At 38.1% G+C, this 14,422-nt stretch overlaps 1 pseudogene; it reads left to right on the top strand.

Moving 5' to 3' along the window:
• Window positions 1-858: 858 nt before the first annotated feature.
• Window positions 859-1,667, top strand: LOC127667013 (acidic leucine-rich nuclear phosphoprotein 32 family member B-like; annotated as a pseudogene).
• The last annotated feature ends 12,755 nt before the right edge of the window (window positions 1,668-14,422 follow it).

The raw sequence follows: 14,422 nt of genomic DNA, 5'->3' as shown, positions 1-14,422 counted from the left end.
TTTTATGATCTGTTTTTCCTTTTTAATATGTATGTGTGAACATGTGTACACCTGGTATATGTATGTGTATGTAAATGCATGTAGAAGTAGGAAATGAACCTCAGGTGTAATTGTTCAGGAATCATCTACCTTTTAAACTTTTGTTCATTCTTCTGGTTTCCATCTGTGCCCAGAGCTGACCCTGTGCCACAGCTCTCCATACCAAAATTCTGCCCAGAGAGAGCTAGTCTCCCATGAGTACTGACACACAGGCTTACACAGGGGTGTGAGGGTGTGGAGGGAAAAGACATAGTCAGAGACAGCAAGACCAACTAACACCAGAGATAATCAGATATCAAGAGGCAAGTGCAAGAACATAAGCAACAGAAATCAAGGCTACTTGACATCATCATAACCCAGTTCTATTTCCACAGCGAGCCCTGGATACCCCAACACACTGGAAAAGGAAGATTCTGATTAAAATCACATCTCATAATGATGATAGAGGACTTTAAGAAGGACATAAATAACTCTTTTAAAGAAACCACCCTGTCCTGGCATTCCCCTACACGGGGCATTGAGCCTTCACAGGATCAAGGGATTCTCTTCTTATTGATATCCAACAAGGTCATCCTCTGCTAAATATACAGCTGGAGCTATTGGTCCCTCTATGTGTATACATGGAAGCAGGAGTGGTTGGTTTAATGAGCAGGGAGAGGGGGGATGGGATTGTGGACTTTCAGAGGGAAAACGAGGAAAGGGTTAACATTTGAAATGTAAATAAAGAAAATATCTAATAAAAAATAAATACAGGAGAGAGCAGTGCCTCCCTCCCTCCACCATGGAAAGTTAAGTTTGGAAAGGGGGGACAAGGGGAACATGGACATGAAGAGGAGGATCCACTTGGAGCTGAGGACCAGGACACCAGCAGCTGTTTAAGAACTTGTCTTGGACAATTGCAAAGCAATGAGTGGAAAAGCTGAGGGGTTAACAGATGAATTTGTGAACTTAAGAGTTCCTCAGTTTAATAAGTGTAGACTTGTTCTCAGGTTCAGATCTCCTGAAGCTACCTAAATTGCTAAAGCTTGAGCTCAGTGAAAATAGAATCTTGGGAGGTCTGGACAGACTAACAGAAGAACTTTGACGCCTCATACATGTGAACTTAAGTGGAACTAATCTGAAAGATAATAGCACCTTGGAGCCATTGGAAAGGTTGGATTGTCTCAAAAGCATGGATCTGTTTGGCTGTGAGGTCACTAAGAGTGACTACCAAGAAACTGTCTTCAGGCTCCTGCTCCAGCTGTTCTCTCTGGATGGTTATGACCAGGAGGACCAGGAAGCACCTGATTCAGATGTGGAGGTGGATAGTGTAGAGGAAGCTCTTAACTCAGATGGAAAGGTGGATGGTGTGGATAAAGAGGAAGAGGATGAAGAAGGAGAAGAGGAAGAGAAAGAAGAAAAGAAAGGGGAAGATGAGGGTGGTGACGAAGAAGAGGATGAAGATGAAGATGAGGATGAAGAAGGAGAAGATGATGAAGATGAAGTCAGCATAGAGTAAGAAGAATTTGGAATGATGGAGAAAGTGATGAAGATGAAGAAGATGACAATAAAGATGAGGATGAAAGGAGGAAGAAAATAGAAAGGGTGAAAAGAGAAAGAGAGAATCAGATGACAACGGAGATGATTAAGACCCAAAACAACCTGCAAGAAACAGAACTGTTGAGTATTTGCTAGATTGCTCATGGATTTGGTAGATGTTTTAAAAAGATAGTTGTGATACAAGCCCCAGGACACCCCCACCGGAAGATCCCAAGAATAGTTTCCACTACATTCTGACTTCGTCCATTTAGCCTCCTTGATAATCTACCACTAAGCCTGGGGATTTCCCTCCAACAAAATTACAAACATTGTTAGGGTTTTGCGTAAGACTCTTGCTGTATCATGACAGCTGTGATTGGTGAGTTGGTCATGCTTGCTGTGAGTTACATTGCGATTGTAAAAACATTTTTTATGTTCTGTACAACAAGGAAAAGTTTTTATAAATAAAATATTAATGTTTTGGATCTGTTAAAAATAAATACAGGAGAGCACAGGTAAACAGTTAGAAGCCTTTAAAGAGGAAACACAAAAATCCCTTAAAGAATTATAGGAAAACACAACTAAGCAGGCCAAGAAATAGAATAAAACCATCCAGGATCTAAAAATGGAAATAGAAACAATAAAGAAATCACAAAGGGAAACAACTCTGGAGATAGAAAGCCTAGGAAAGAGATCAGGAGTCATAGACACAAGCATCACCAACAGAATACAAGAGATAGAAGAGAGAATATCAGGGACAGAAGACACCATAGAAAACATTGACACAACAGTCAAAGAAAATGCAAAATTAAAAGAGCTTCTAGCCCAAAACATTCAGGAAATCCAGGACACAATGAGAAGACCAAGCTAAGGATAATAGGTATAGAAGAGAGTGAAGATTCCCAACTTAAAGAGCTAGTAAATATCTTCAACAAAATTATAGAAAAAAACTTCCCTAACCTAAAGGAAGAGATGTCCATCAACATACAAGAGGGCTGATATCCAATATATAAAAAGACCTCAAGAAGGTAGACTCCTGAGAACCAAATAACCATGTCAAAAATTGGAGAACAGAGCTAAACTGAGGAAACTCAAATGATTTAAAAAAAAAAACAAAAAACCCATAAAAAACAAAAACAAACAAAAACAAACAAACAAAAACACCAAAAGAAATGCTCAGCATCCTTAGTTGTTAGGGAAATGCAAATCATAAACAACCCTGAGATTCCACCTCATACCAATCAGAATGACTAAGATCAAAAACTGAGGTGACAGCAGTTGCTGGCAACAATGTAGAGAAAGAGGAACACTCCTCCATTGTTGGTGGGATTCCAAGCAGGTTCAGCCACTCTCAAATCAGTCTAGCAGTTCCTCAGAAAATTGTACATAGTACCGCCTGAGAACTCCTGGTCATATACCCAGAAGATGCTTCAGCATGAAATAAGGACACATGCTCTACTATGTTCATTGCAGCCATATATGTATAATAGCCAGAAGCTGAAAATGACCCAGATGTCCCTCAACAGAGGAATGGGTTTAAACAATGGAGTACTACTCAGCTATTAAAAACAATGACTTCACTAAATTTGCAGGCAAATGAATAGATCTAGGAAATATCATCCTGAGTGAGTTAACTAAGTCACAAAAGAACATGCATAGTATGTACTTACTGAGAAGTGGATATTAGGCAAAGAGCATGGAATAACCACAAACCAAGTCACAGACCACATGAAGCTCAAGAGGAAGGATGACCAAAGAGTGGATGCTTCAGTCCTGTGGAGAAGGGGGAACAAAATAATCAAGGGAAGTAGAGCGTGGGAGTGATTTGAGAGAAAGAGAAGAGGGGGAGGGGGAAAGAGGGGTAGAATTAGGTAGTGGAGGAGATGGAGAAGATGTGCAGAGACTCAGGAAATTGAACAGAAGTGTGTAGCAATGGGGGATGCGGAACTCGAGTAGTAACCAGAAAGTCCCAGATGCTAGGAAAGTAAAAGCCTCCTAGGACTCCACAGGGATGATATTAGCTGAAATACCAGACAAAGGGGAGGGAGAGCCTATCAAGAACATATTCAGAGGTTAGACATGACCACCTTGTTGAGGTACGGGCCACATACCCATCTCCAAAACTGCAACCCAGAATGGCTCCTGTCTAAAGGAAATATAAGGACAAAGAGTGGAACAGAGACAGAAGGAAAGGTCATTCAGAGCCTTCCCCACCTGGGGATCCATTCCACATACAGATATCAAACCTAGACATAATTGTGGATTCTAAGAAGTGCTAGCTAACAGGAGCTGTCCCTTAGAGGCTCTGCCAGATCCTGACCAATACAGATGTGGATGCTTTCAGCCAACCATTGGACTGAGCACAGGGACCCAATGGAGAAGTTAGGGGAATGACTAAGGAGTTGAAGGGGCCTTCTCTGGCATCAAGGGGGAGGGGAGGCCCATTGTCCTGTGAAGAGTAAGGGGGTATGGGATAGGGTGTTTGCTGAGGGGAAACCCGAAAAGGGAACAACAGTTGAAATGTAAACAAACAAAATATCAAATTAATAAAGAGAGAGAGAAAATGCCTCCATCATGTTGGCATACAGGTAGAGGCATTTTCTTGATTAATGATTGATGAGAGAAGGTTCTGACCACTGTTGGAGATGGTGCCACACACCAAGTGGTCTTGAGTTTTACAGTTTGAAAAACATCAAAATGATCATTCACTACAATCAGGGAAGCTTTATCCCAGGAATGCAGGACTAGTTCAATATACAGTAATGCATCAATGTAATCCACTACATAAACAAACTAAAAAAAAAAAAAAACACCACATGGTCATTTCATTAGATGCTTGAAAAAGCATTTGACAAAATTCAGCATCCTGTCATGTTAAAAGTCTTGAAAAGATCAGGAATTAAAGGTCCATACCTAAACATATTAAAGCAATATACAGCAAAACACTAGCCAACATCAAACTAAATGGAGAGAAACTTGAAGCAATCCCACTAAAATCAAGGATGAGACAAGGCTGCCCCCTCTCTCTATATCTATTCAAAATAGTACTTGAAGTTCTAGCTAGAGCAATTAGACAACAAAAGGAGGTCAAAAGGATACAAATTGGAAAGGAAGAAGTCAAATTATCACTATTTGCAGATGATATGATAGTATACATAAGTAACCCAAAAAACTCCATTAGAGAACTCCTAAACTTGTTAAACAACTTCAGCAAAGTGGCTGGATATAAAATTAACTCAAACAAATCAGTAGCCTTCCTATACTCAAAGGATAGATAGGCTGAGAAAGAAATTAGGGAAACGACAACCTTCACAATAGTCATAAACAACATAAAGTATCTTGGTGTGTCTCTAACCAAACAAATGAAAGATCTGTATGACAAGAACTTCAAGTCTCTGAAGAAAGAAATCAAAGAAGATCTCAGAAGATAGAAAGACCTCCCATGCTTGTGGATTGGCAGAATTAATAAAGTAAAAATGACCATCTTGCATAAAGCAATCTACAGATTCAATGCAATCTGCATCAAAATTACAACACAATTCTTCATGTTAGAAAGAGAAATTCTCAAATTCATCTAGAATAACAAAAATTCCCAGGATAGTTGAAACTATTCTCAACAGTAAGAGAACTTTGGGTGGAATCAGTATCCAGGACCTCAAGCAGTACTACAGAGCAATAGTGTTAAAAACTGCATGGTATTCATACAGTGACAGGCAGGGAGATCAATGGAATAGAATTGAAGACCCAGAAATGAACCCACACACCTATGGTCACTTGATCTTTGACAAAGGAGCTACAACCATCCACTGGAAAAAAAGATAGCCTTTTCAACAAATGTTGCTGGTTCAACGGTTGTCTAGCATGCAGAAGAATGCAAATTGATCCATTCTTATCTCCTTGTACAAAGCTCAAGTGCAAGTGTATAAAGGACATCCACATAAAACCAGATACATTGAAACTAATAGAAAAGCAGGCGGGGAAGAGCCTCAAGCACATGGACACAGGGGGAAATTTCCTGAACAGAACACCAATAGCTTATGCTCTAAGATCAAGAATTGACAAATGGAACCTCAGGAAATTATAAAACTTATGTAAGGCAAAGGACACTGTCAAGAGGACAAAACAGCAACCAACAAATTGGGAAAAGATCTTCACCAACCCTATATCTGACAGAGGGCTAATATCCAATATATACAAAGAACCGAAGAAGTTAGACTCCAGAGAACCAAATAACCCTAATAAAAATGGGGTACAGAGCTAAATAAAAAAATTTGCAACTAAGAAATATTGAATGGCTGAGAAGCACCTAAAGAAAAGTTCAACATACTTAGTCATCAGGGAAATGCAAATCAAATCAACCCTGAGATTTCACCTCACACCAGTCAGAATAGTTCAGATTAAAAACTCAGGACACAGCAGGTGCTGGAGAGGATGTGGAGAAAGAGAAATACTTTGCTGCTGAGATTGCAAGCTGGTCCAACCACTCTGGAAATCAGAAAATTAGACATAATACTACCTGAGAACGCTGCTATACCACTCCTGGGCATATATCCAGCATGTAATAAGGACACATGTTCCTCTATGTTCATAGCAGCCTTATTTATAATAGCCAGAAGCTGGAAACAACCCACATGTCCCTCAACAGAGGAATGGATACAGAAAATCTGGTATATTTACACAATGGAATACTACTCAGGTATTAAAAATGATGAATTCATGTAATTTTAGTCAAATGGATGGAACTAAAAAATATCATACTGAGTGAGATAACCCAATCATATAAGAACACACACGGTATACACTCTCTGATAAGTGGATATTAGCCCAGAAGTTTGGAATACACAAGACACAATTCACAGATCAAATGAAGCTCAAGAAGAAGGAAGAACAAAGTATGGAAACTCTTGTCCTTCTTAGAAGGGGTAACAAAATACCCACAAAAGGAGATACAGAGACAAAGTGTGGAGCAGAGACTGAGGAAAAGACCATCCAGAGACTGTCCCACATAAGGATTCATCTCATATACAGTTACACAACCCAGACACTATTTTGGATGCCAACAAGTGCTTGCTGACTGGAGCCTATTATAGCTGACACCTGGGTGGCTCTGCCAGTGCATGACAATTATTGGGGGGACACTTTTATATAAACATTGAACTGAGCACAGGGTCCCCTATGGTGGAGTTAGAGAAAGAACCCAAGTAGCTGAAGGGGTTTCCAACACCATAGGAGGAACAACAATATGAGCCACCCAGTACCCTCCAGAGCTCCCAGGGACTAAACCATCAAGCAAGAGAGCACATGGAGGGACCCGTATCTCCAGATGCATAGGCAGCAGAAGATGTCCTTGTAGGACATCAAATGGAGGGGAAACCCTTGGTCCTGAGAAGGCTTGATGCCACAGTGTTGGGAACTACCAGGACAGGGAAGTGGGAGTGGGTGGATTGGTGAACAGAGGAAGGGGGATGGGTTAGGGGATTTCCCAGGAGGCAACCAGGAAAGGGGACATTTGAAACGTAACTAAAGAATACATCTAACAAAAAAAATGGAAAAAAAATAAGAAACCTTAAATACCAGTTTATTCTGAAGAAATAAAAAAAGAAAGAATGAAAAGAAAAACAAGGGCAAGCTGAGAAAGACATGACGGATCACTCCAGTATGCAGAGTTCCTCCATGGCTTCTGATTCAGTTCCTGCTTGTGGTTCCTGTCTTAAGTTACTAGATTTATAGATTTTTAGATTTTCTTTAGTCTGACTGTAACTGATCCCTGGTTCCCATATCCTGGAATAAGAGATAACCTGGTTTTCATTGTCCAAGATGTATCAGTTGAGAAACGTCAGACTTTTAAACAAATATTGGATATTAAAAAGATGCAATTTAAATTTGAATTTTTTGAAAAGCATGTTCTTTTATTGAAAAAGGAAGTAAAAACATTTTTAATAAAATTGAAGATTAACATGGAAAATATTTGTGATAAAATAGAAGAGATCTATAGAAAAACACATTAAAATTGACAATTTTCATGGGAAATTAAAGAGAAAAGTGGTAGAGTAGACATAAAAAACATTCCTAAATTAATTGAAAAAAGAAGTAGAAACATTTTATGATAGAATTGAAGATTCACATGGAAAATATTTCTGATAAAATTGTAGAAAAATGTAGAAAACTATTGTAAAATTGAAGATTATCATGGACAATTTTATATAGATATAATAATGCTAGGCATAAAAGTATTCCTAAGTTGATTGAAAGTGGAAGTATGAAGATTTTGTGATAAAGCTGAAGACTTACATGGAAAATATTTCTGATAAAATTGAAAAAATATATAGAAAAACATGTTAAAATTAAAGATTATCTTGGAAAATTGTACATATAAAATGGTAAGCATAAAAATAATTCTAAGTTGATTGAAAGTGGAGTTATTAACATTTTCAGGTCTACCATTTTATCTGTATCATTTTCCATGAAGTAGTCAATTTTAACGTGTTTTTCTATATATTTCTTGAATTTTATCAGAAATATTTTCCATGTAAATTTTCAACTTTACCTACAGTTGAATTTTTAAAGATGATTGAGCTTTTACAAGTTGGACTGTAGTTTATATTGTGATGTGAATATTAGCATCAAGTCTTGATGGTAAGAAAAGTAAAAAGTTATAGTTCAATAGGGATGTGCTTTTCTGTCATGTTAACAAGGAGTCAACTATCTTGGTCATTTTTTTATCTCAATTTGACAAAACAAGGGTTGTGTAAAAAGAACCTCAATGATGAAAATAACTCTATCTCATTGGCCTCTAGGTGGGTCTCTGGAATATTTTCCCTGAATTATGACTGACATGCAATGGACCCAGCACACTATAGGTGGTGCAATCACCAAGCAGGTAGACTTGGAAAGCAACCTAAACAAGCAAAGAGAGCAAGCCAATAAGCAGCAGTTCTTAATGGTCTCTACTTTAGTTCCTGACTCCAGGTTCCTGCCTTGATTGCCTTCTCTGATTTCTTCTCTTCTTATGATAGACTGTAAGCTGTAAAATGAAATAAACCCCATTCACACGCAAAAAAATTTATTCATTTATTTGTTGAGGACAAGTCTCTCATGGGCCTTGGATCCACCAAGTAGGCTGGGCCAGCTGGCCAGTGAGCTCCAGGGGTCTGCCTGCCTCTACCTTCCCAAGTTTGGAATTAGGAGTGCACACTCTTTCTAGCCCACTTTCTTTGTGTGGATTCTAGGGCTGGGCTTGGACTGCGGTCCTTATGCTTAAAAGGCAAATGTTTTACTAATTAAGTTGTCTCCTCACACAAGCCATGTTTTTGTTTGCTTTTGCTTTTTATTTTTTCATGTTTCTTTGTCATTTCAACGAAATTACAAGCCCTATAGACATGCTTTGTATATTTTAATAGTTTTTGAAGATTAAAAAATAAGTTCTAAATAAAAGTTCTCTAATATGTGTTTATGTTCTTAAAAGTTTGCACACTTGAGGGTGAGTGTAGAAAACAGAATTTGTCTGATAAATGCAATAAAATTCCCACCACATAATGAAGGAATTTCAGCAGTGAATTACTCACTGTTGTGAAGATGATCAATGGAAAAATGCTGATTGAGGACAGAGAAGTTGAACCAAACAAAATCCCCTTTTTGTATGTCTGAGAAGCTGGGCAAAGGGGAGTCTAACATGGCTTCCTAAAGAGATGCCTGCTGTGTCCACAGGTGAGGCTATCTGAATGTGAGATCCACAAACTGGGCAACCGGAAACCAGGCTACCAGGTTCCAGCCAAATAGCAATCTTCTGTCTGTATCCAGTCCCCAGTCACCCAAAAGAGACTGGGAAAAGGTTGCACGAAAGCTGAGTGCAGAAGGTGGGTGACTTGGCTGACAACTGCCTGCTGAATAGGCAACATCTTCCTTAAGAATGATAGCTGATTTCCACAGTGGTTGTACCATCTTGCAATCCCACCAGCAGTGGAGGAGTGTTCCTCTTTCTCCTCATCCTCATCAACACCTGCTGTCTCCTGAGTTTTTAACTTTAGCCATTCTGACTGGTATAAGGTGAAATCTCAGGGTTGTTTTGATTTGCATTTCCCTAATGACTAATGATGTTGAGCATTTCTTAAGGTGCTTCTCTGCCATCCGAATTTCTTCAGGTGAAAATTCTTTGTTTAGATCTATACCCCATTTTTAATAGGGTTATTTGGATCCCTGGGGTCTAACCTCTTGAGTTCTTTGTATATATTGGATATTAGCCCTCTGTCTGATGTAGAGGTGGTGAAGATCTTTTCCCAATTTGTTGGTTGCCTTTTTGCCCTTTTGACAATGTCTTTTGCCTTACAGAAACTTTGTAATTTTATGAGGTACCATTTGTCAATTCTTGATCTTAGAGCATAAGCTATTGGTATTCTGTTCAGGAACATTTCCCCTGTGCCCATGTCCTTAAGGGTCTTCCCCAGTTTCTTTTCTATTAGTTTCAGTGTGTCTGGTTTTGTGTGGAGGTCCTTGATCCACTTGGAGTTGAGCTTAGTACTAGGACAATGGATCAATTCACATTCTTCTGCATGCTGACCTCTAGTTGAATCAGCACCATTTGTTGAAAAGGCTATCTCTTTTTCCACTGGATGTTTTTAGGTCCTTTGTTGAAGATCAAGTGACCGTAGGTGTGTGGATTCATTTCTGGGTCTTCAATTCTATTCCATTGGTCCACTTGTCTGTCACTGTGCCAATACCATGCAGTTTTTAACACTATTGCTCTGTAGTATTGCTTGTGGTCTGGGATACTGATTCCCCCAGAAGTTCTTTTACTGTTGAGAATAGTTTTAGCTGTCTTGGGTTTTTTGTTATTCCAGATGAATTTGAGAATTGCTTTTTCTAACTCTGTGAAGAACTGAGTTGGGATTTTGATGGGGATTGCATTGAATTTATATATTGCTTTTGGCAAGATGGCCATTTTAACTATATTAATCCTGCCAATCCACCAGCATGGCAGATTTTTCCATTTTCTGAGGTCTTCTTTGATTTACTTCTTCAGAGACCTGAAGTTCTTGTCGTATAGATCTTTCAATTGTTTGGTTAGAGTCACACCAAGATACTTTATCTTGTTTGTGGCTATTGTAAAGAGTGTAATTTCCCTAACTTCTTTCTCAGTCTGCTTATCCTTTGAGTATAGGAAGGCAACTGATTTGCTTGAGTTGATTTTATAACCAGCCACTTTGCTGAAGTTGTTTATCAGCTGTAGGAGTTCTCTAGTGGAGTTTTTTGGATCACTTAAGTATACTATTATATCATCTGCAAATAGTGATAATTTGACTTCTTCCTTTCCATTTTGCATCCCTTTGACCTCCTTATGTTGTCTAATTGCTCTAGCTAGGTCTTCAAGAACTATATTGAAAAGATATGGAGAGGCCAACCTTATCTAGTCCCTGATTTTAGTGGGATTTGCTAAGTTTCCTAAGCAACTTGTAAGTTACTTAGGATAAGTTCTTGAAGGCCTAGCTAGAGCAATTAGACAACATAAGGAGGTCAAAGGGATACAAAATGGAAAGGAAGAAGTCAAATTATCACTATTTGCAGATGATATAATAGTATACTTAAGTGATCCAAAAAACTCCACCAGAGAACTTCTACAGCTGATAAACAACTTCAGCAAAGTGGCTGGTTATAAAATCAACTCAAGCAAATTAGTTGCCTTCCTATAATCAAAGGAGAAGCAGGCTGAGAAACTTCAAGTTTCTCTCCATTTAATTTGATGTTGGCTACCAATTTGCTGTATATTGCTTTAATTATGTTTAGGTATGGGCCTTGAATTCCTGTTCTTTCCAAGACTTTTAGCATGAAAGGATGCTGAATTCAGTCAAATTCTTTTTCAGCATCTAATGAAATGATCATGTGGTTTTTTTTTCTTTGAGTTTGTTTATGTAGAGGATTGCATTGATGGATTTCCTTATACTGAACCATCACTGCATCCCAGGGATGTAGCCTACTTGATCGTGGTGGATGATTGTTTTGATGTGTTCTCGGATTTGGTTGGCAAAAATTTTATTTAGTATCTTTGTATCAATAATAGTGGATATTAATTAGCCCAGAAGCTCTGAATACCCAAGACACAATTAGTATAACAAATGACTCCCATGAAGAAATAAGGAGAGGGCCCTGATCCAGGAAAGGATTGATCTAGCATTGTAGGGGAGTACCAGGACAGAGAAAAAGGAGGGAGGTGATTGGAGAATGGGTGGAGATAAGAAGGCTTATGGGACATATGGGGAGGGAGGAACCAGGAAAGGGGAAATCATTTGGAATGTAAACAAAGAATATAGAAAAAATAAAATAAAAAAAGAATGATAGCTGAATGATTACTCACTGTCTTAAACTCCTGAGATTATATGATTTTCAAAAGTAACCAAGCTTCATAACAAGATAAATGAGATATTTTTGTTGTTGTGCTGGGAGTGATTTTCACACAGTGCCCTTGATAATTTTTTTTACAGGCTATTTCTGTAAAAACTTATAAGCAGCATAAAATTATATTTAATTATATATCATGTGTCTTTAGCATATTAGCTACAAAAGCAACCAAAAGAAAACTGTCTATACATTGACTTAAACAAAGGGCAAGTAAAAATTATCTGAATGATCTAGGAGATGATGTATTGAAATCATAGGACCTGGTGAATTAAGCCATTTGTAGGTTTCCAAGTGGTTCAAAGATGGTTGTCAACAGTAGTCAATTTACATATCTTCTGTTTCTTGTCTAGTTAGAAAGAGCTTCTTTGTCCTGGCATTTCGCCCCCATTTGAGCATTCTGCAGTCCACCTGTGAAACTATCTGTGGACGGGAACATAGACTGACTGCTGAGCACAGCTCAGATTCCCAAGAATATCTCATTCCCTGGAGCCATGCAGGCCCGAAAAAGAAATCATAAGGAAATGATTAATGAATTCCAGATACATAGCAACAAAGCCTGCACAAATCCTCACAGAAGTTTTGGGAATGAAGTAATAATACCCTATTTTAATGTGACATATTTTTTGACAGTTTGTGTGAAATAATTTGAAGTTCCAATCCAAATCCATTGTAACCACATCTTATTTTACTACATACCTATGATACTACATCATCAGATAACTGTAAGGTTATCTGATCTACTCTCGGAACCCCTTGTAGACTTTCTGGTTTATATTATTTGTGTTGTAAAAGAACCTAGTGAGAAGTGTAAGGCCTCAAAAGGATAAATAAATAACTTCATCTTCTAGGAACGGAATCTCTTATCAAACATAGATGAAAAGAGTTTTATCTGAAATGTGGAAACTTTAACAAGGTTCTTTCATTTCTGCTTGTGGAAAACTCAGAAGAAATACATGAATCTCTAGGGCAAAGCTCTTGTTGATCACATTTAAAGTTTTCTAATAATCTCTAGGGCCACATGTCACAGTTGTGCTTTATTAGTTAATTCTGTTTGGACTGCATGTGGTAAGGTATACAGCATGAGATGTCCAAGAAGAGTTTCTTAACTGCCAAACTGCCTGGGGAATTCAAGAGCTCCTAGCCTCGTGACTGGAAGCTATTACTTGAAAGAAAATATATTGTTGAGGGAATTTTACCCTAGAACATTAAAACAAATTGTTGTCTCAGAGATTGTAGTTAAGTAAGAGTGCTTGACTGTTAGAAGAGATATTCCAGGGCAGTGAGCTCACTGACACACACTGCTGTAGGCCCATACCTAGGTGAGACTCCTTTAGGGAAAAAGTAACAGAACAAATTAAGCTCATGGTATAGTGGCAGATCCTCTAACCCACTTCTTATTTTAGAAATGCTTAAAATTATTAATTTGCCTAAATATCATGGGAGACAGATGCTCAACATTTTGCTAATTGCTCAAAGAGTTGTATTCTAAAACTGGAAACCCCAGGTGGTCCTACCTCAATTCTGAATGGCAAGAGAAGTGCTATGGCTGTTCCCTTCAATATCCCAGCAGAGGGCTCAGAGAAACAGAGATGCTTGGTCACTTTTTCACTAGCTAACTCTCCTTTACTTCCTCAGGATCATGTCAAACAAGATTCAAATTGCCTGACTGGACAATGTCACCAAACATTTTAGAAAAATAATGCCAGAAATGATTCTTTTATATTTGAAAAACCTCACAGTTAAGTCTCTGAATTGCCACTTAAGTGAGGGTGTGGTAGCCTAATACATAAATAGAATTTTAAGGCTTATTTTAGTCAAATCTCTTTTGAGTGGAGTCCCATTTCTTACTTTTAAATCCCCCTTTTCTTCAAAATAAGAAATATTAGGAAGAAAGAGGCATAGCTGTAGTGTCATAACACCTATATAAATGTTATTATTAATATTGTTCATTTCAACCTGGAAAACTGGTAAAATAGTAGATTTAAAACTCTGCAGAAAAATGGAGATTTTTTTTTTTTGTCCAGCATCTATAGGCAAGCTGAAACTACCTTGAAATGTAAAAGTCTTCAGGAACTCAGTCTTTGGGGCCTCTAAAACTAATACTCTTTTAGGGACATTGACATATTTACTGAAAAAATATAACACTGAAAATAAAGTTCTTTGCCTTGCTTTACACCCCGGAGTGTGATAAATTTTGTGGGCTATGGAATAAGCCAGTCCTTGGTTCCTGAGAGGATTAAGCTCAGCATCAAATGTCATTGCAATTTTAGTACTCAATCTTTTGGCCTTTGGAGGAACCATTTTTTTTGTAGAGTACATGATGTAAACTCCTCTGACATGTTATTAATAGTTTTAACCATTGCCTATAATTATTTCAATCATTTAAAGGAACATTCTTGTTTTCAAAGACTGCCATTCCAGTAAGGGACAATTTACAGCCAACATGTAACTCAGCAGGAAGCCGAGAGAGCAA

This window comes from Apodemus sylvaticus, chromosome 16 (assembly GCF_947179515.1).
Source record: "Apodemus sylvaticus chromosome 16, mApoSyl1.1, whole genome shotgun sequence".
NCBI lineage: Eukaryota > Metazoa > Chordata > Mammalia > Rodentia > Muridae > Apodemus > Apodemus sylvaticus.
Note: the sequence above shows the minus strand (reverse complement) of the source record. Positions and strands in the feature narration are given on the sequence as shown.